This window comes from Stenella coeruleoalba (assembly GCF_951394435.1).
Source record: "Stenella coeruleoalba genome assembly, chromosome: X".
Lineage (NCBI taxonomy): Eukaryota > Metazoa > Chordata > Mammalia > Artiodactyla > Delphinidae > Stenella > Stenella coeruleoalba.
In genome coordinates, this window is record NC_137152.1 from 83637480 (window position 1) to 83658467 (window position 20988).

General features: G+C 37.8%; 1 long non-coding RNA gene across 1 annotated transcript; it reads right to left on the reverse strand.

Moving 5' to 3' along the window:
* Window positions 1-1889: 1889 nt before the first annotated feature.
* On the reverse strand, window positions 1890-19311 carry LOC307180709. Its single transcript, XR_013825762.1, has 4 exons — window positions 19165-19311; window positions 16591-16652; window positions 15470-15580; window positions 1890-2826 (listed from the first exon to the last, which is right to left on the reverse strand). It is a non-coding gene; the product is annotated as an uncharacterized lncRNA (long non-coding RNA).
* Between the last annotated feature and the right edge of the window lie 1677 nt (window positions 19312-20988).

Genomic DNA, 20988 nt, shown 5'->3' on the forward strand with positions numbered 1-20988 from the left:
TGATGTGTCACTTTCTAAGTATGCTAGCTTAGGCAAAATACTTAACCTCCCAGTTCTTTACTATCTTCATCTGTAAAATAAGGATGAAAAATGTCACACTGCAATTCTGAGAATAAATGTTACTTGACCCAAAACAAATGTTGGCTAATTTTAATACTTTCATGTTTTTATGGGCCATTAGTATTCTTGTAAGCACTGAAATTATGATGCAAATGGATGTTTATTGACATTGAATGACATTCAATTTGTGTTGCTAGTGAAGAAAGGCAGGGTATAACACTATAAGAAAGATGAAATTTTATTTTTAGACAGAAGTATGACTATACTTGCAGAGGAAAAGGAACAGGATGGTAAATATCTGGGAAAAGATAATAGACTATTCTTCTTTTCTTGAGTTCTGTTAAAAGATAAACTGAGGCATATTAAAATTTTTACAAATTTAATTGAACAAAGATTGATTCTAATTGAGCACCAAATGGGAAGTGAATAGGAGTGCTCCACTGACAGGAGCCAGGAGAATGGGTTACTTAGGAAAGGTACGGAAACAAGGAAAAGAAATTATTTGGCTGGCAACAGCTTAAAGCTCACTTGGCTGTTTGTGGTTGGTTGTCCTTGGTTTTTGATTTTGTAACCTTGAGGCATTTACAGGCTTAGATTTTGGTTTGCTTACATGGGCCACCATGGCATTAGGGCCACCTCTAATGGCCCCCTTGTTTAATTACTTTAACAATTCCACCTTTTGGTATGAGTGGCACTCTCAGTCACAATCAAAATTGTTCCTGTCTCACCATGAAAACTTGTAGATTATGATATCAGGTCCACAGAAGAATTACTTTTGCTATTTATCTCATTGTTCATCTTGTTCCTGTTTCTTCAAGCACAGTGAGACCATCTGATGGCTGTGAACATGCATTTAAGACCTTTGAGAGAACACAGAGCACCAGGGAGACTACAATGATGACTATCAGGAGGATAATACCAAGAGAGTAATGTATACTCTTTAGCTAGGGCCCCCATGAACCAAATCAGTTGGCATCAAATAAATCAAAGAATGTACCTGGAAAGGCATCAACTTGTTTTAGCTAAGTGTCTTGTTTGTTAATTCCTTGTATTGGCTACAATACCAGAGGTGTTTATCCAGGTACCACAATAGGTATTTGTTATGGCACAGACTGCTCCTTGTTCAGCTAATAAGTAATCTAAAGGAAATCTCTTACCTAAAGCCATCTTAGCAAGAAAAGTCTAGGGACTCTGTTGTATAACTATGGCCTTTTTCTTGTATTCAGCAATAGTTGCCAGAGTTAAGAGGCATTGTCTTCCCATGCATTAACAGAGAGAAAAAGCAAGTACCAAAAAGGCAAGAGGAATAAGAGTTTCATATTGGAGATGAGGATCTTGATCTGTGATCTTGGGAGAGCTGTCCACCTCTAGATGCCTCAAGATGCTGAGGAACCTCCCTAGTCAATTTTAAGTTTAGATCTCCAGCCCTTATGCAGTTTCAAGAGTCTGGAAGTGATTCCTGAAACTTGACTCTTGAATCTTGGGTCAAGATTCGAGTGCCTGCAGTTTGGCTGCTATCTGGATAGTGAGGGGGACATGGTATGATCCCTTTCAAGGAGGTTGAAAGGAAGTCTTTGTTCTTATTGATTTCAGGTCAGAAGGGTGGGAGAAAATTGGAAGTGTTAGTTTGGAGAGTTGTAGCCAGTATCTGAGGAAACTGGAAGAATTCAGGATCCAGTCCAATTTACAGGTAGATAACAAAACCTCAAAGATAATGAACATGAATAGAACCTGATATCCACAAGGATGTCTTACACTTTTTTACTAAACATCTTCTTCTCTCTACAACCACTCTCTCACTTCTATTAAAGATAACCACAGTAAGACCAATTTGTTTGCAAAACAGGTCTAGTGTCATTAAACTTGGCCTGATGTTTACATAACTGTAGCAAGAGTAGTGACTGGCCACAGAGGCTATTTTAAATTTTTCTTTGCTGGAACTTTTTATAAGGAATCTCAGTTGGACATTTAAAAGACTCTTGAGGCTAAGAAGCCAAGCCTGAGACTTGCCATCAAACTTTGCCTACAATACCTATAGATCTGGGTTAATTCCTTTCTTCTTGAAGTCTCCTCAATTTCTTGAGGTTTCCGGGCCTGCAGGAAGAGACCTTCCTTCCTTACCTGGGAAAGCTGCTGGGAACGCAGCAAGCAAGGTAACAGGCTGGTTTTCCAAGAGGCTTTACTGGCTCCATAAAGTCAGCCTCAGTTCCTTAAAGTTGTGTGGTCTATATTCTATGCATATTCTGAATTATGATATTCTGTCAAAGCCATAATATAAACAATGTTTCAAATTGTATTCTAAAAACAGATTCTTACTGAATTTATACAAATAACTAAATAGCCATGAAAATAAGAACACTCAACAAATTTCCTAATTCTGGAGGGATCAGATACGGAGAAAAATGAAATGTTTCAATTCTGTTTACAAAGATATACTTTATCAAATTGCTATACATCATAGACAGCTTAAAAGAAAAAGGTTTCTTTAAACTTGTAAATAAAAACATTAAAGAACCAGCAGTGTTTCACATAAAAAGTCATAAAAATTATAATCATCCCCATCAGTTCATTCAACCCATGTTATTAATTCTTGTTCTACTTGAATCTAGTTTTTCCATTAGAGCTCTGGAAATTCTTACCCAGTCAGTAGTATGTCCTTAAACTTTTCAGAAACCTGTATTCTATAGTACTTTTCAGAGTTTTCTCCATGAATCTCTCTGAAGATGAATCACTTTTGCAAAAGCATCAGAGTAAAACAACAACTGTCTGTAAATGACAAAAAACATTTTAAATGCCCATGATTAAATACCTGATGAGAGTTTATTATAATGAAATTGACTATGAAATTTGGTTATTTATGTGACATAACACATATCAAGATAATAACCAGAATTATGACTGATAACATTATACGAGGACATACTAGATTTCTAGGACTTTCACACAATTTCTGGAACACATATTAAAAACATATATCCATACAGATATAACCTAAGAAGGTTTAGTATCACTTATTTGACAATGCTTCCCATGTATTTCACCATATCCAATAAACCTAATAATTTTAACATCTTACCAGGTGAGAGACAAAACCTTTGAGATTTTCCGGAAGCCCTCTGGGAAATCTCAAAGTTAATTTAAGGTTAAAAAGATTCCATTCATAATTTGGTTTTGGGAAGTTGTCAAAAATGTCAAAAGGTTTGAGCATTTGATTAAATAGGATCATAGATCATTATGAAATAACTAATTATTTATTTAACCAAAGTGACAATAGAAGATTTTAAAGGCAAATACAGAAGGTGACATAGTTGTGAAGAAAACTTCACACTTTTAATATCGAGAAGACTCAGTTTTCCCAAGTAACCAAAGACCTGATAAAGACAACAAGAAGCAGAGGAAATCATTTTGGCATGACATAAAATCTTTGTTGACCAGGCAGACTACGAAAAGGTAAAGAAAAACCTTTCCCAACAGCTTATCAAGATAAGACCAATAGTCCAAGAAAATGTTTTTTTTTAACAGAGAGAAAACCAAATTCTGATTTTACACCAATGTAATTTTGATATTAAGACTCACTCTTTAAAAACAAAAATAAATTCATTCCAATTTAACAAGCTTGACCACACATACAATTATTTTCTCAAGAGTCCTTTTCCACAAACCTTCTATACATTCAGGTTTTGTACTGTATTTTCTCTTCTCTTTCATTCTGGAACAACCAGCCAGTCTACTTTAGGACAAAATTACTTTCCTTTTCCCTCAGGAAAAAAACATGTCCTTCATATCTTTCCTTATTCAAAAAACACATTCTAATATCCTTACCCACTTTTCATAAACAGTTGTTTTCTTTTGCCCTTATTACTTTGAAAGTTTTAATTACATACACTGATAAGAATTCTTAACCCTTAGAATTCTTAATTTCTAGTTAAAACCAAGAAGTAATCGTGGACTGCCTGTTACATTACCATTCTGTGGATTAGCAAATTTATAGATACATTTCATAATTTCTAGAAGTATATTCCTCTTCATAGTAAATTTTTTTAATTTGCCATAAAATATATTGACTAATTGACCCAAATATCTTTGGTTCCTCTGTAATAAAAAGTAGGTAAGCCTATGTTCAGTAACCAATGTTTCAGTATATTATCTTATATGGAAATTATCTAGATATTCAATGAATATTCATCATTTAACTTAATTTAGTTACTTTAAGGTTTCAAGTTACCAAAAAGATTTTGGAGACTATTTTTAAGTAGATATACCATAAAGCATAGTTATTATTGAAATGTTCATTTGTAAACTTTTACTTACCTCTATTTAATTTACTTATTCTTAACAATTATGTTAGATTACTCATGAAAATTTCATGAGGCATTAAACAGCTAACCATCATCTTATTAAAAAACAAAATTCAACTGAATATATTTTAAAGATCTTATTGGCTTTATTCAGTGACTTATGAATTGGGCAGTATCCAATCTAGTAGATAGAAAGTAGCTCTGAAGAGCTGTAGAAAATGACTTATACATGGAAGAGAGTAGGAATAAGGAGGTTATATAGGCAACAAAGTAGATTGGTTATTGCCAGATTACTTTTCTTCAGAGGACAGAAGAGATCTATTAGGCAGATTACCAAACAAGTGCTGATCAGGCAATTCCTGATTGACTGGTATAAGGTTCCATTTCTGGGAAAGCCAAAACAGTAATGAAGTCTTGGTTTGGTGGGGCTTACCATAAGTGACTCCATTTTGGACCTGTTGCCACGTTTTAAAGAATCTTAATTTATTTTTCTTGCCAACAAATTCTGTAACAGATAACTTGAACTTATGACTACTATACCCAGATAAAATGAAAGTTGTATATCTGCATTATATTTAATAATGATTACTCTGATGTGTTTATTTTAATTAAACCAACAAATTTAGCTTTTTATTTACTAAAGATTAACCTAGATCACTTGAATTTGAAAAATATTTCAGTTAGTTTCTATACTTCTGAAAAAAGTATACTTAATTTATATAAGCACTCTTTTTTGTTTTTTGTTTGTTGCTGTTTTAGTATTTGTTTACTTATTTATTTACTTTTGGCTGCCTTGGGTCTTCATTGCTGCATGCGGGCTTTCTCTAGTTACGGCGAGCGGGGGCTACTCTTCATTGCGGTGTGTGGGTTTCTCATTGCAGTGGCTTCTTTTGTTACGAAGCACATACTCTAGGTGTGCGAGCTTTAGTAGTTGTGGCACACAGGCTCAGTAGTTGTAGCTCGCAGGCTCTAGAGCGCAGACTCATTAGTTGTGGCACATGGGTTTAGTTGCTCCGTGGCGTGTGGGATCTTCCTGGTCATGGGCTCTAACCCATGTCGCCTGCATTGGCAGGCAGATTCATAACCACTGCGCCACCAGGGAAGTCCCTGTTTTCATATTAAAAAAAATTTTTATTCAGTCTTTTGAGATCTTCGTGTTTTATAACATATTTTAATTTTTTATATATTTCCATTTCTACTTTCCTCTTCTGTTGTTCTGTGTTTTTTCCCTTTTCATTTTATTTTATTTTTTTAAAATCAGTTTTATCAGATTATTCTGTTTCCTTGCTTTATTCTTCAATTGGCACACTGCTATGGTTTTGTTTTTAGGTTTTGTGTTTTTCTGAGTTCTGACTCAAATTGTTTGATTTTGTTTGGGGGTTCTGTTTGTCTGGTGGTTCTCTCGCTTTTTGTCTTATTTGGTTCTGTTTTTGTTTCTTTTGCATGTGTGTGTTTCCTTGTTTCTCTTTTTGTTTGTTTGATTTCGTTTTTACCATTTCTCTAGGGGCTTTTTTGTCTTTTTTTTCATTCTTTAATATATATTTTTTTTTATTTTTTATGTTTCTATTTCTGCATTGCTTTTCTATTGCTCTGTCTTGTTTCCCCTTTCTCTTTTTTTAATTTTTTAAAATCATTTTTGTCAGTTTGTTTTTTCTTAGCTTCACATATCAGTTGGTACTCTGCTTTGGTTTCGTTTTTGTTTTTTTTTGTTTTTTTTTACTTTTCTTTTAAATTGGTGATTTCGTTCTTTGGTTCTTTTGTTTTTGTGGTTGTTCTCTTGCTTTCTGTTTTATTTGGTTCTGTTTTTGTTTCTTGTGTGTGTGTGTGTGTGTGTGTGTGTGTTTCCTTTTTTCTGTTGGTTTGAGTCTACTTTTTACCATTTGTCTGGGTTTTTGTTACTCATTTTTTTAATCCCCTTTACTGCCAGGACGAGTGACTTGTGGGGTCTTGGTTCCTCGACCGGAAGTTGGGCCTGAGGATCTGGGGTGGGAGCACCAAGTCCAGGACGCTGGAACAGTAGAGAATTCCTGGCCCCAGGGAAGATTAATCACTGAGGGCTCTCATGGAGGCCTCTCTCTGAATCCAAGACCCAGCTCCACCCAACTGCCTGCAACTCCCAGCGCTGGACACCTCACACCAAACAGCAAGAGGGACAGGAACACAAACACACCCATCAGCACACAGACTATCTAAAGTCATACTAAGCTCACAAACACCCCAAAACTCACCACCTGATACGGGCCCTGCTCATCAGAGAGAAAAGACTTAGCTCCACCCACCAGAACACAGGCAGCCAGCCCTCCCATCAGGAAGCCTACACAACACACTGGGTCAACCCCACCACCGGGGGCAGAGAACAGAAGCAAGAGGAACTACACCTCTTCAGCCTAGGGAAAGGAGACCTCAAATACTGTAAGTTAGGCAAAAAGAGAAGACAGAGAAATATCTTGCAGACAAAGGAGCAAGATAAAAACCCACAAAACCAAATAAATGAAGAGGAAATAGGCAATCTATCTGAAAAAGAATTCAGAGTAATGATAGTAAAGATGATCCAAAATCTCGGAAATAGAATAAATACAAGAAATGTTTAACAAGGAACTAGAAGAACTAAAGAGCAAATAAACAGTAATGAACAACACAATAAATGAAAAAATACTCTAGAAGGAATCAATATCAGAATAACCGAGGCAGAAGAACGGATAAGTGAGCTAGAAGATAGAATGGTGGAAATAACTGCCACAGAGCAGGATAAAGAAAAAAGAATGAAAAGAATGGACGACAGTCTAGAGACCTCTGGGACAACATTAAGGGCACCAACATTAGCATTATAGGCATCCCAGGAGAAGAAGAAAAATGAAAGGGTCTGAGAAAATATTTGAAGAGAATATAGTCGAAAACTTCCCCAACATGGGAAAGGAAATACTCAATCACGTCCAGAAAGTGCAGGGAGTCCCATACAGGATAAACCCAAGGAGAAACACACCGAGACACATATTAATCAAACTAGCAAACATTAAACACAAAGAAAAATTATTAAAAGCAGCAAGGGAAAAGCAACAAATAACATACACTGGAATTCGCATGAGGTTAACAGCTGATCTTTCATCAGAAACTTGGCAGGCCAGAAGGGAGTGGCAGGACATATTTAAAGTGATGAAAGGGAAAAACCTACAACCAAGATTACTCTACCCAGCAAGGATCTCATTCTGATTCGATGGAGAAATCAAAAGCTTTAGAGACAAGCAAAAGTTAAGAGAATTCAGCACCACCAAAACAGCTTTACAACCAAAACTAAAGGAACTTCTCTAGGCAGGAAACACAAGAGAAAGAAAAGCCCTATAAAAACAAACCCAAGGGGCTTCCCTGGTGGTGCAGTGGTTAAGAATCCACCTGCCAATACAGGGGACTCGCGTTTGAGCCCTGGTCTGGAAAGATCCCACATGCTGTGGAGCAACTAAGCCCGTGCACCACAACTACTGAGCCTGTACTCTAGAGCCGGCGAGCCACAACTACTGAGCCCATGCAACACAACTACTGAAGCCCAAGCGTGCCTAGAGCCCATGCTCCACAACAAGAGAAGCCAACACAATGACAAGGCTGCACACCACAATGAAGAGGGACAACCCCCGCCACAACTAGAGAAAGACCATGCACAGCAACAAAGACCCAACACAGCCAAAAATAAATAAATTTAATAAATTAAAAAAAACCCACAAACCCAAAACAATTAAGAAAATGGTAATAGGAACATACATATCAATAATTACCTTAAATATAAATGCATTAAATGTTCCAACCAAAAGACACAGACTGGCTGACTGGATACAAAAACAAGACCCATATATATGCTGTCTACAAGAGACCCACTTCAGATCTAGGGACTCATACAGACTGAAAGTGAGGGGATGGAAAAAGATATTCCATGCAAATTGAAATCAAAAGAAAGCTGGAGGAGGAATACTCATATCAGACAAAATAGACTTTAAAATAAAGACAAGAGACAAGGAAGAACACTATATAATGATCGAGGAATCAATCCAAGAAGAAGATATAACAATTGTAAATATTTACACACCCAACATAGGAGCACCTCAAAACATAAGGAAAATGCTAACACCATAAAAGGGGAAACCGACAGTAACACAGTAATATTTGGGGACTTTAACACTCCACTTTCACCAATGGAAAGACCATCCAAACAGGAAATAAATAAGGAAACACAAGTTTTAAATGACAATTAGACCAAATTGACTTAATCAATATTTACAGTACATTCCATCCAAAATCAACAGAATACACTTTCTTCTCAAGTGCAAACGGAACATTCTCCAGGATAGATCACACCTTGAGTCACAAATCAAGCCTTGGTAAATTTAAGAAAATTGAAATCATATCAAGCATCTTTTCTGACCACAACACTATGAGACTAGATATCAATTACAGGAAAAAAAACTGTAAAAAACACAAACACATGGAAGCTAAACAATAAGCTACTAAATAACTAAAAGGTCACTTAAGAAATCAAAGAGGAAGTCAAAAAACACCTAGAAACAAATGACAATGAAAACACGATGACTCAAAACCTATGGGATGCAGGAAAAGCAGTTCTAAGAGGGAAGTTTATAGCAATATAATCCTACCCCAAGAAAGAAGAAACATCTCAAATAAACAACCTAACCTTACATCTAAAGCAATTAGAGAAACAAGAACAAAAACCCCCAAATTTAGCAGAAGGAAAGAAATCATAAAGATCAGATCAGAAATAAATGAAAAACAAATGAAGAAAACAATAGCAAAGATCAATAAAACTAACGTCTGGTTCTTTGAGAAGATAAAGAAAATTGATAAACCATTAGGCAGACTTATCAGGAGAAAAAGGCAGAAGACTCAAATCAACAGAATTAGAAATGAAAAAGGAGAAGTAACAACTGACACTGCAGAAGTACAAAGGATCATGAGGGACTACTACACGCAACTATATGCCAATAAAATGGACAACCTGGAAGAAATGGACAAAGTCTTAGAAAAGTAAAACCCTCCAAGACTGAACCAGGAAGAAATAGAAAATATGAACAGACCAATCACAAGCACTGAAATTGAGACTGTGATTAAAAATTTTCCAACAAACAAAAGCCCAGGGCCAGACGGATTCACAGGTGAACTCTATCAAACATTTAGTGAAGAGCTAACACCCATCCTCTCAAGCTCTTCCAAAATATAGCAGAGGGAGGAACACTCCCAAACTCATTCTATGAGGCCACCATCACCCTGACCCCAAAACCAGACAAAGATGTCACCAAAAAAGAAAACTACAGGCCAATATCACTGATGAACATAGATGCAAAAATCCTCAACAAAATACTAGCAAACAGAATCCAACCGCACACTAAAAGGATCATACACCATGATCAAATGGGGTTTATCCCAGCAATGCAAGAATTCTTCAATATATGCAAATCAATCAATGTGATACACCATACTAACAAACTGAAGGATAAAAACCATATGATCATCTCAGTAGATGTACAAGAAGCTTCTGACAAAATTCAACACCATTTATGATAAAAACTCTCCAGAAAGTGGGCAGAGAGGGAACCTACCTCAATATAATAAAAGTCATATATAATAAACCCACAGCCAAATTCATTCTCAATGGTGAAAAACTGAAACTATTTCCACTAAGATCAGGAAGAAGACAAGTGTGCTGACTCTCACCACTATTTTTCAACATAGTTTTGGAAGTTTTAGCCACAGTGATCAGAGAAGATAAAGAAATAAAAGGAATACAAATAGGAAAAGAAGAAGTAAAACTGTCACTGTTTGCAGATGACATGCTGCTATACATAGAAAATCCTAAAGATGCCACCAGAAAACTACTATAGCTAATCAATGAATTTGGTAAAGTAGCAGGATACAAAATTAATGCACAGAAATCTCTTGCATTCCTTTACACTAACAACGAAAAATCTGAAAGAGAAATTAAGGGAACATTCTCATTTACCATTGCAACAAAAAGAATAAAATACCTAGGAATAAACCTACTTAAGGAGGCAAAAGACCTTTACGCAGAAAACTTAAGATACTGAGGAAAGAAATTAAAGATGATGCAAACAGATGAAGAGGTACACCATGTGATTGGATTGGAAGAATGAATACTGTGAAAATGACTATACTACCCAAAGCAATCTACAGATTCAATGTGATCCCTATCAAATTACCAATGGCATTTTTCACAGAACTAGAACAAGAAGTTTTACAATTTGTTTGGAAACAGAAAAGACCCCAAATAGCCAAAGCAATCTTGAGAAAGATAAACAGAGCTGAAGGAATCAGGCTCCCTGACTTCAGACTATTCTACAAAGTTACAGTAATCAAGACAGTATGGTACTGGCACAAAAACAGAAGGATAGACCAATGGAACAGGATAGAAAGCCCAGAGATAAACCCACACAGTATGGTCACCTTATCTTTGACAAAGGAGGTAAGAATATACAATGGAGAAAAGATAGCCTCTTCAGTAAGTGGTGCTGGGAAAACTGGACAGCTACATGTAAAAGAATGAAATTAGAACACTTCCTAACACCATACACAAAAATAAACTCAAAATGGATTAAAGACCTAAATGTAAGGCCAGAAACTATCAAACTCTTAGAGGAAAACATAGGGAGAACACTCTATGACATAAATCACAGCAAGATCCTTTCTGACCCACCTCCTAGAGTAATGGAAATAAAAACAAAAATAAACAAATGGGACCTAATGAAACTTCAAAGCTTTTGCACAGCAAAGGAAACCATAAACAAGACCAAAAGACAACCCTCAGAATGGGAGAAAATATTTGCAAATGAAGCAACTGACAAAGGATTAATCTCCAAAATTTACAAGCAGCTCATGCAGCTCAATAACAAAAAATCAATCAACCCAATTCAAAAATGGGCAGAAGACCTAAATAGACATTTCTCTAAAAAAGAAGATATACAGATTGTCAACAAATACATGAAAGGGTGCTCAACATCACTAATCATTAGAGGAATGCAAATGAAAACTACAATGAGGTATCACCTGACAACACTCAGAATGGCCATCATAAAAAGTTCAGATACATATATTATGAAATATCCACACGATGTAATAATATACTATACACTAATGAGAATGAATGATCTACAACTCTAGATGACAGTAACGTAAATCACTCATACATACATCATGTTGATTAAAAGGAATCATACTCAAGAGTACATGCTGCCTAGTTCCAGGAATTTTTCCTCTGGCCTCACCTATCAGACCATCCCTGCCTCCCAACCAGTGAAGCCTAGAGCACAGAGCAATGTGATTCCCATTTGAAAAGCACCTTGAGTTCATAAAAGGGAAAATAATTCATAATGGAAGTCCAAGTAATTATTTTAACATCCAAGTTGTCTAATGCATAGGAACTATAATTATTATTCCCTTTATCCATTTGTTTTTATAATTATTGCCCTTGACAGAAGACGTAAATAGACATTTCTCCAAAGAAGACATACAGATGGCCAAAAACCATATGAAAAGATGATCAACATTGCTAATTATTAGGGAAATGTAAATCGAAACTACAGTGAAATATCACCTCACTCTGGTAAGAATTGCCATCATTAAAAAGTCTACAAATAATAAATTCTGGACTTCCCTGGTGGCGCAGTGGTTGAGAGTCCGCCTGCCAATGCAGGGGACACGGGTTCATGCCCCGGTCTGGGAAGATCCCACATGCTGCGGAGCAGCTAGGCCTGTGAGCCATGGCCACTGAGCCTGTGCGTCCGGAGCCTGTGCTCTGCAACGGGAGAGGCCACAACAGTAAGAGGCCCGCATACTGCAAAAATAATAATAATAATAATAAATGCTGCAGAAGGTGTGGAGAAAAAGGAACCCTCCTATACTCTCGGTGGGAATGTAAATTGGTGCAGCCACTATGGAAAACAGTATGGAGCTTCCTTAAAAAACTAAAAATAAAGCTACCATATGATCCAGCAATCCCACTCCTGGGCATATATCCAGAGAAAACCATAATTCGAAAAGATACATGCACCCCTATGTCCATTGCAGCACTATTTTCAATAGCCAGGACATTGAAGCAACCTAAATGCCCATTGACCTATGAATGGATAAAGATGTGGTACATATATACAATGGAGTACTATTCAGCCATAATAAAGAATGAAAAAATGCCATTTGCAGCAACATGGATGCAACTAGAGATTATCATATTAAGTAAAGTAAGTCAGAAAGAAAAAGACAAATACTGTATGATATCACTTATATGTGGAATCTAAAATATAATATAAATGAACTTATTTACGAAACAGAAATAGACTCACAGACATAGAAAACAAACTTATGGTTACCAAAGGGGATGTTGGGGGAGAGAGATAAATTAGGAGTTTGGGATTAACAGATAAAAACTACTGTATATAAAATAGATAAACAGCAAGGTCCTACCATATAGCACAGGGAACTATATTCAATATCTTATAATACACCATAATGGAAAAGAATATGGAAACAAATATATACATATATATATATGCATAAAACTGAATCACTTTGCTTACACCAAAACAAACACAACATTGTAAATCAACTCTACTTCAATAAAAATAAATAAATAAATAATTGTTGCCCTTGAAAAATAAATAAATAAATAATTATTGCCCTTGAAATTATAAAACTGAATCACTTTGCTTACACCAAAACAAACACAACATTGTAAATCAACTCTACTTCAATAAAAATAAATAAATAAATAATTATTGCCCTTGAAAAAGATTCTCTCCTTGACCAAACACTAGTTACACTCCTCTTAGCTCTCTTTTGAACCAGGCCTCAACCTGGCCAATAGTCTTGAACAAAACACTAACGTAGTTTCTAACAGCTCAAGGCTGCATCCCTAAGATGACCCTAAATTCTCTTAAAGTGATTGTCTGAGAACACTCAAGCCTTCCAGGACAATTTACTATTTGTTCCAGCTAACACAGGAGGAGAGGACCTTCTCTCCCAGACTCTGTGGGAGGGTAGAAATCTAACTTGAATTAAAGTGCCAGTTAGAAACCCAAATGGGTTTCACATGGATGAACACCCCTTTCCTGTTTTTTGTAATTTTTACTTCCCTGGCTGTATTGGTCACTACTTACCCCCTCCCTTTTCCCTCATGCTCACTTTGAAAAGCCTAGTCACCTCTGTACAAATTGAAGTTGGGGTCAGTTCACGCTGGACTCTTTTCCCTGTCATAATAGTATATTACTGATTAAAATATGTCCTTACCACTTTAACTAGGGTCTGGCTTTGTTTATCTTTAACATTTTTTTCCTATAATCATTACCTTTTTATTAAATAAATACCATCTGGTACATGGCAAAATGCCTAACGAAGCATAGTTTCCACCCAAAGAGATATGGATGGCCCTAACCTAACATCACCCATCATGGGCTGACATAGTTCAACAAATGTCTCCTTCTTCTTCCTAAGTGTATTGGTTAGGAGTGTGGGCTATGGAGACAGACCAGGTCCAAACTGTCATTCTGCCACTTATAAACTGTGTGAGTTGGAATACTCTTACTTCACCTTATAGTCACTCAATGTATGAAATTGCCTTATGTATAAAATTGGGATTGTACAGTACTTACTGTAGAAGACGAAACGTTTCTAAACAAATATGGCTTTGTGTTTTGGTCTTTACAAGGATAAATGGCCCTGAATACCAATATTTTAAAAATTCTACTGCAGAGATATTGGGATACCTGGCTCTCTGTGATCTTGGGAGATTGAAAGAACCACTCTGCACTTCAGTTACCGCTTCTGTAAAAGGGGGAAAACAACCGTCCCTACGTCATGGGCTGCTGCTTTGAGAACTGAGTTAATACATAACCATTAGAACAGTGCGAGGCACACAATAACAGCTCACTAAATGCTAGCTGCTTTAAACAAATACTGACAATATGATATTTTTATAGTTTACACATATGTTTAATAAAGCTTAATAGTCTTACAACTGAATCCTATTCATCAAATGTTAGATTTTGTGTATCATTAACTTTCACTATTAACCACTGTTGGATACCTAACTAATTATGAGAATATCTCAAAGTACTTGGAACAACTGATTTCAGGAAATACACCACCATTTCTGCACATGGCCAAACATAAAGCTGAGGTCCCATGCAGGATCCTGCCTTATCCTCACATACCTCCCGTGCACACCCACTTGCAGGCCCCTCCTGCCCTACCTCCAACAGGCCCTGTCCAGGCCACCCATCCTCTGCACACCACTGCAGCTCAGGGCCGATCCACCCTCGTCTCTCCCCTGGACCCTGCAAATTCTCCTAACGGTTATCCCCATAGCTATCCTGTCCCTGTCCAGTCCATTCCCCACACAGCAGCCAGAGTTGCCTTGAGAGCACGTGAATCAGAGCATGTCACTAGGGACCTTGCCTGTCTTGTTCTATGTGCTGTGTCCCCGGTGCCTAGTTCAGTGCTTCACATATAAATCTCTGAATAAATATTACTTACATGAAGGAACTGTTACCTATTTGACATATAGGAGCAGAGACAAATATTTAAGACTGAGGTACAGGAGAAGTTGACAAGGAAATTAGACATTAAAGGATTCAAAATTTTAAGAAGTGTTTGTTGCAAATCTGCAGCAGAGCTGTTTAAAATGGGATGAATACCAGAAACACCGGAGATGTTACTCAAAATGTAGACACCTCGCATTCTACCTCCCTGGTTTTGATTCAGCAGACCTGGGGTGGACCCAGGAATCTGGTATTTTTAACAAGACCCCAAGTGAGTTTAATGAAGTGCTTTGAGGATCCCACTTGGAGATATCCTGACCCAAACAGCTAACATTTGTGTAGCATTAATTTAATGCCTACCATGCAGAGTTCTATGATATCTGGGGTGTATCTGTTAATGTTATTACTTGAAAGTGCACTGGTCCTTCCCTCCCACCTATGAGCACAGATTGCTTTCCCACATGGGCTCATACCTAAAGCCCACAATACTCCTGGGTGGTCAGAAACATTGAGTACTGTTATCCTGATGTATAGAAGACAATGGAGGGAAGGGTGGTGACTTACCTTACACTCTTGTTCCAGGAACCTGTCTAGTAGACTCGACATCACACTTGGTTCTTCTCTATTGGATCCTGCTCCTGGGACTCGAAGTCCACACCCTTCTCTGATGTTCCACTGTAAGGAGATAAGACAGCACATGAAATAGAGAGGAAAGAGAGATGAAGGGAAAGTACATGAAACACAGGGGAAGAGGTGAGGATGTTCTGCCTGCTCCCTCTCAGTTCACTGGAAGCTGTGCAGTGATGCTCTTCCTCTTCCCCAGCTCCATCACACAGCCCCCTCTGCACACACAGCAGTGACACTGAGGCTCACAGGTCATGGACATGTGCGCTTATCCCTGCTTATGTTACATGTCCAAGTACTCTCCCTGGAGGTCATGCTACTATGGTAATGCCAGAGGCATCATATTGACAGAATGAAGTAAGCAAAGTTGGAATGGGGAACTAACATTGCTGAGGGCCTAATAGGTGCCACACACTGAAGGCTGTAATTATCAGACTTTTTCTCTTCAGTTCCTCAAAGGGATGTTCTGAGGTGGGGATCATAATTTTCTTTCTACACATTAGGAGATACTCAGGTTTAGAGAACAAAGTACATGTTCAAAGAATTCTAAGGCGGTGTCAAATAGACACAGAAGCCAACTTAAAGCGACCTCTATTGGCCAATTCTGGGACATTTTGAGCATCAAAATAAATATAGCATCAGATGGTAGCCCTCTGAGCAAAATAGGAATCTATGAGTCATACTGATATAAATATTAAAACCGAGAGAAGAGAAAGCTCTACCTCCAGTCAAATTTCAATGAACAAACGGAAAGGAATGAGCAAATCAGAAAAGCAACACTTGACAACTATCATAGTAATAAATAATTCAGGTTAGAATTATAAAATGATGTTCAAGCTGTGCCAAATCCCACAGCAGTCACTGAGTCACCATGGTAACCATGCTGGCCAAGTGAAGCTGGAAAAAAAACGAACAACAACCACTGTGATTTGGTTCCAGTTATGTGCTAGGAAGTTAACAGGACTGACATGACCACAGGATTAATCTCAAGTATTCCTTATAATAAAGATTCCTGGCAGCTTCCCCAATATACATACAAACGTACATGCTCATATACATACATGCTCTCTCCTTCTGTCTGTTTCACCACCTGATAACCCAGGAATTCATTGAGGAAGACTTGCTGGGGGACAGAAAAGAAGAACCCCACAATTAAATTGGTTCAATTCTAACCACACACATGAAGTTAAAAGCTACCGTAACTATTTTCTTTCAGTGGCTAATTTTTCTGGAGATGTCATGTAGAATTATCTCCATGACATTTTCCTGCCTAGCTTCAGCACATTGCCAATAACGTCTAAAAGCTGATATAGAAACACAGTCAAAAGCATGTTATGCATTAAGTAGCTTTTCCACCCTAGGGTAGCCTGTGCTTTCAACCAAAAAGTTCCTGCAATGGCTATTGTTAAGCATTTGGCTGCTGACAGTTCAGTGAAAATATAGTAATTGAAAACTGTATTTACAAAATAATGCTCTTTACAATAGCATCAAAAAGTCTGAAATACTTATGGATAATCTGTCCACAAATGTGCAAGGCCTGTACTGAACACTACAAACCATTGCTCAGAAAAATTAAAGAAGACTTAAATAAATGGAGAGACAACTGTCTTTAAGGGTCAGAAGATTCAGTATTGTTAAGATGGCACTTCTCCCTAAACTGATCTATATACTCAGTGCAATCCCAATAAAAATCTTAGAAAATATTTTTTAAAAGAAATTTATGGGCCAATTCTGAAGTTCATGTGGAAATGCAGAGGCCATGAACTATGAAAAACAACTTTGAAAAAGAATAAGGTTGAAGGATGAACACTCCCAGATTTGAAGACTTACTATAAACCTACGGCAATCAAGGCAGTGTGGTATTGGAATCAAGATAGATAAGCAGATTGAAGGAAAATAATAAAGAGTCCAAGAATAGATGCAAACATACATGGAAAACTGATTTTTGAAAAAGAGGCAAAGGCAATTCAGTGGAGAAATGATAAGTCTTATCAACAAACGGTGCTGGGACAAGTGGATATTATATACACAAATATAAACTGTGACGCACATATCACATTATACACAAAAGTCCACTCAAAATGGATCATAGACCCAAATATACTCTAAAGCTATCAACCTTCTAGATGAAATATAGGAGAAAAATCCTTGTGACCCTGGGTTAGGTGAAGATTTCATAAATGAGACACCGAAACTATAATCCATAAGTGAACTAATACATACACTGGACTTCTAAGTTAAAAACTGCCCTTCCTAAGATACTGGTGTGAGAATGAAAAGTCAAGGCACTGAGTGGGAGAAAATATGTGCAAATTACATATCTGACAAAGGACCTATATCCAGAATATAGAAAATCTATCAAAAGTCATTTAGGAAAACAAAGACACTATAATAAATAAATGGGGGAAATTTTTGAATAGAAATTTCACCAAAGAAGATATAGAATTAGCAAATAAGCACATGAAAATATGCTCAACAACATCATTAGGGAATTGCAAATTAAAACTACAATCTGATACCACTACATCCACATGAGAGTGGCTAAAATTAAAAAGACTGATCATCCCAAGCATTGGCAAGGTTGTGGAGGATGGAACTCTCACACACTCCTGGAGGGAATGAAAAATGGTGCAACCAGTTTGGCAGTTTCTTAACAATGTTCATCTTACATCTACCATATGGTCCAGACACTGCACTCTTAAGTATTTACCTGAGGGAAAGAAAGCATATGTCCATGCAAAAACTAATACACAAATATTCACTGGAGGTATAATTAAAAAACAACAACAAATTTCAAACAAATTGCAGTATATCTGTATACTGGGATACTAGTCATCAATAAAAAAGAATGAACTATTGATACATGCAACAAAAGGGATAAATCTGAAATAAATAGGCTGAATGAAAGAAGCCAAACCAAAACCAATGAACTAAAAAAACCTTTATGATTCCATCTGAATAAAATTCCAGGATATGAAAACTAATCTATAGTGAGAGAAGTTCAGTGGTTACCTCGGTACACTGCAGAGGGAGGGGAGGGAGGCCAGGTAATAAAGAGCTGAAACTGTTACGTACTGGGAAAGTAAACGTAACTATATTTAAGAGTATTTGGTTATTTTAGCAGATTAATAAGACACTCTAAAGTAATTATTTAAAAATATAAATTCTTAAAACATATTTTAAACTTACATTTGGAAATTTTCTGCCTTCTTAAAACTTTTCATTATAGAATAGATAAAAACATGGCTTCCAGGGAAGAAACTATATTACAATCTCAAATCGCTAGGAAGACTTTCTAACCAAATGCATATTTCAACAACCACCTGATAGAAACATGGGAATCACTGAATAATATTTACCCAGTGAGAACAATTTAGGTATATTTATTCCAAATGCATGTTAAAGATCAAGTTCTTCCCTCAGACTGGACAAATAATTGCTTTCAGACAAAATAAGACATTTCTAATGGACCTCAAGGGCTATTACAAAGCATGCAGCTGCTGATAGAATGGAGTTCCACCTGCTAAAACTTTTCTTCCATGATAAGATCAAAGTAGCTTCTCTACTTTTAGGCTAGTATGTGAACCTCACAAGAGCTATTCCACAGCATGCTTTTATCAGATCTGTGAACTCACTTGAGCCAGGCGGCATAACCAAATAAAGATGTGAACTGTTGGGTTCTCCTGAAGACTGTTGCCTTTGAATCTGGAGTAGAAGCTTCAGAAGCCATCAGGACACAGATCCTCAGAACCTGCCCCCTTCAGACACCTGATATGAGCAAGGCCATCGGCATGAGGAGCTGCACAGGGAGAGACAGATTCAGCAATTACCATGCTTTACTGGTGTAACTGTGTGCCCTGCACCGTGCTAAGCACTGGGTTAGTGACAATGACAGTGAAACAACTGGGTAGTGATCCTAACCACCAGAAGGTACAATGAGCTTCCCACCAGGGCCTTTTTCTTCTCCTTTCCTCATATGTCCCCTAAGAACAAAGTGGAAAAGGAATAAGAAGTGGCCTGAATTCATACAGACATTCATGCTCCTGCAATAACCACAGGACCATCGGCTTATTCACGTGTTATCGCTAAACGTTCACAGCGATCCTGTGGGGAAAGCATTCTTATCCCCATTTTACAGAGGGGAAAGCTGAGGCTCAGAGAGTCGTTACCTGTTTCACCTCCCGCGCCCCTGCCTTTAGAAGGAAAGTGGCTCCAGGACACCCCTGGAGCAGGACACCGCACCCACTGGGACTGGGCGGGACCCCAATGGCTTTACCTACGAGACAGCGGAGGCACCAAGCCCCAAAGCGGGAAAGAGGTGACTTGGATGTGGATCCCTTTATCTCCCCACACCCCAGGGCGGCCCAGCCCGCACCTCACGGACCCACACTCTCAGCTGAGTCCCAAAAACCTGAAGGCGAAACCTGCTTCTCTCATCAAGCAGCGTCCGTCTGTATTAAAAAATCGTCACGGTCGCCATATTGACGTCAGGTTTCTATGGCAACCGCGAGGCGCAGGCTTGTTTCTCCACATCGGAAATGCCTCTTCACAGCCATCCATCCACACCCTGGATTTCGCCGAAAGCAGAGTACCTTTGCTCTTCAGGCTGCCACCGGAGAAATAGAGGCACTAGACTGGGACCCGGGCGGTTGGCGAAATTCTGCCCACGTTGTTGTAACAAGGCATGTGCCTGTCGTCAGGAATTTTGTGTTAAAATGAGACAGGAAGGAAGTATCAGTATAACAAAACTCAGGGAGGTGTCCTAGGGTTTTTGAAGGTGAACTAGCCCTCAGAGGGTGAACGTGTAAAATCACAGGCCATGCTAAGCAGTTAGCCATCTGTGGCAGAAAACTAAGAGACTGACTGTAATCATGTGACTGAATGATCGAGGAACACACAAAATAAATGCCATTTAGGCAATTTGGGAATTATTTAAAGAAAGCAGGCCTAGAATATTATAGTTATTTAGTAGGCAGAAACTTAGTCAGTTGGACCATACATTGGTTTGTCCTGGGGAATTCTAATCCTCCATTCCTGTTAACTTCTTCTATATGAAGGGGCATCCATGACCAAAACACTTCTAGACTCTCCATACACTCATTTCTTCTCTATCACAGGAACGACTTACCTGATTAGTGACACTGGAAGGAGAAACTAATTGCACAGCTCAGGCCCGCTCCCTTCAAAACTCTTTGTGGTGAGTTGCCCTTATGGAGCACATGTTCTGCTCTGCCCTCATAGGTGGGTCTTACAATTGGCCCACAGTTCTCTCCCCTTTCTGTGTCTTGCTGGCTCCCAATTATTCCTATGGTCTTGCTCCAAAATTCTTGGGCTTCTAAAGGCTTCCCCACCCCTAATACATCACTGCTCCACATCTGAGCTCTAAACCAATTAAGAAATATGAAAAAAGAATAAGAACAATATATCAACTTTACTCCTTATAAAAGTGATATTGAGAA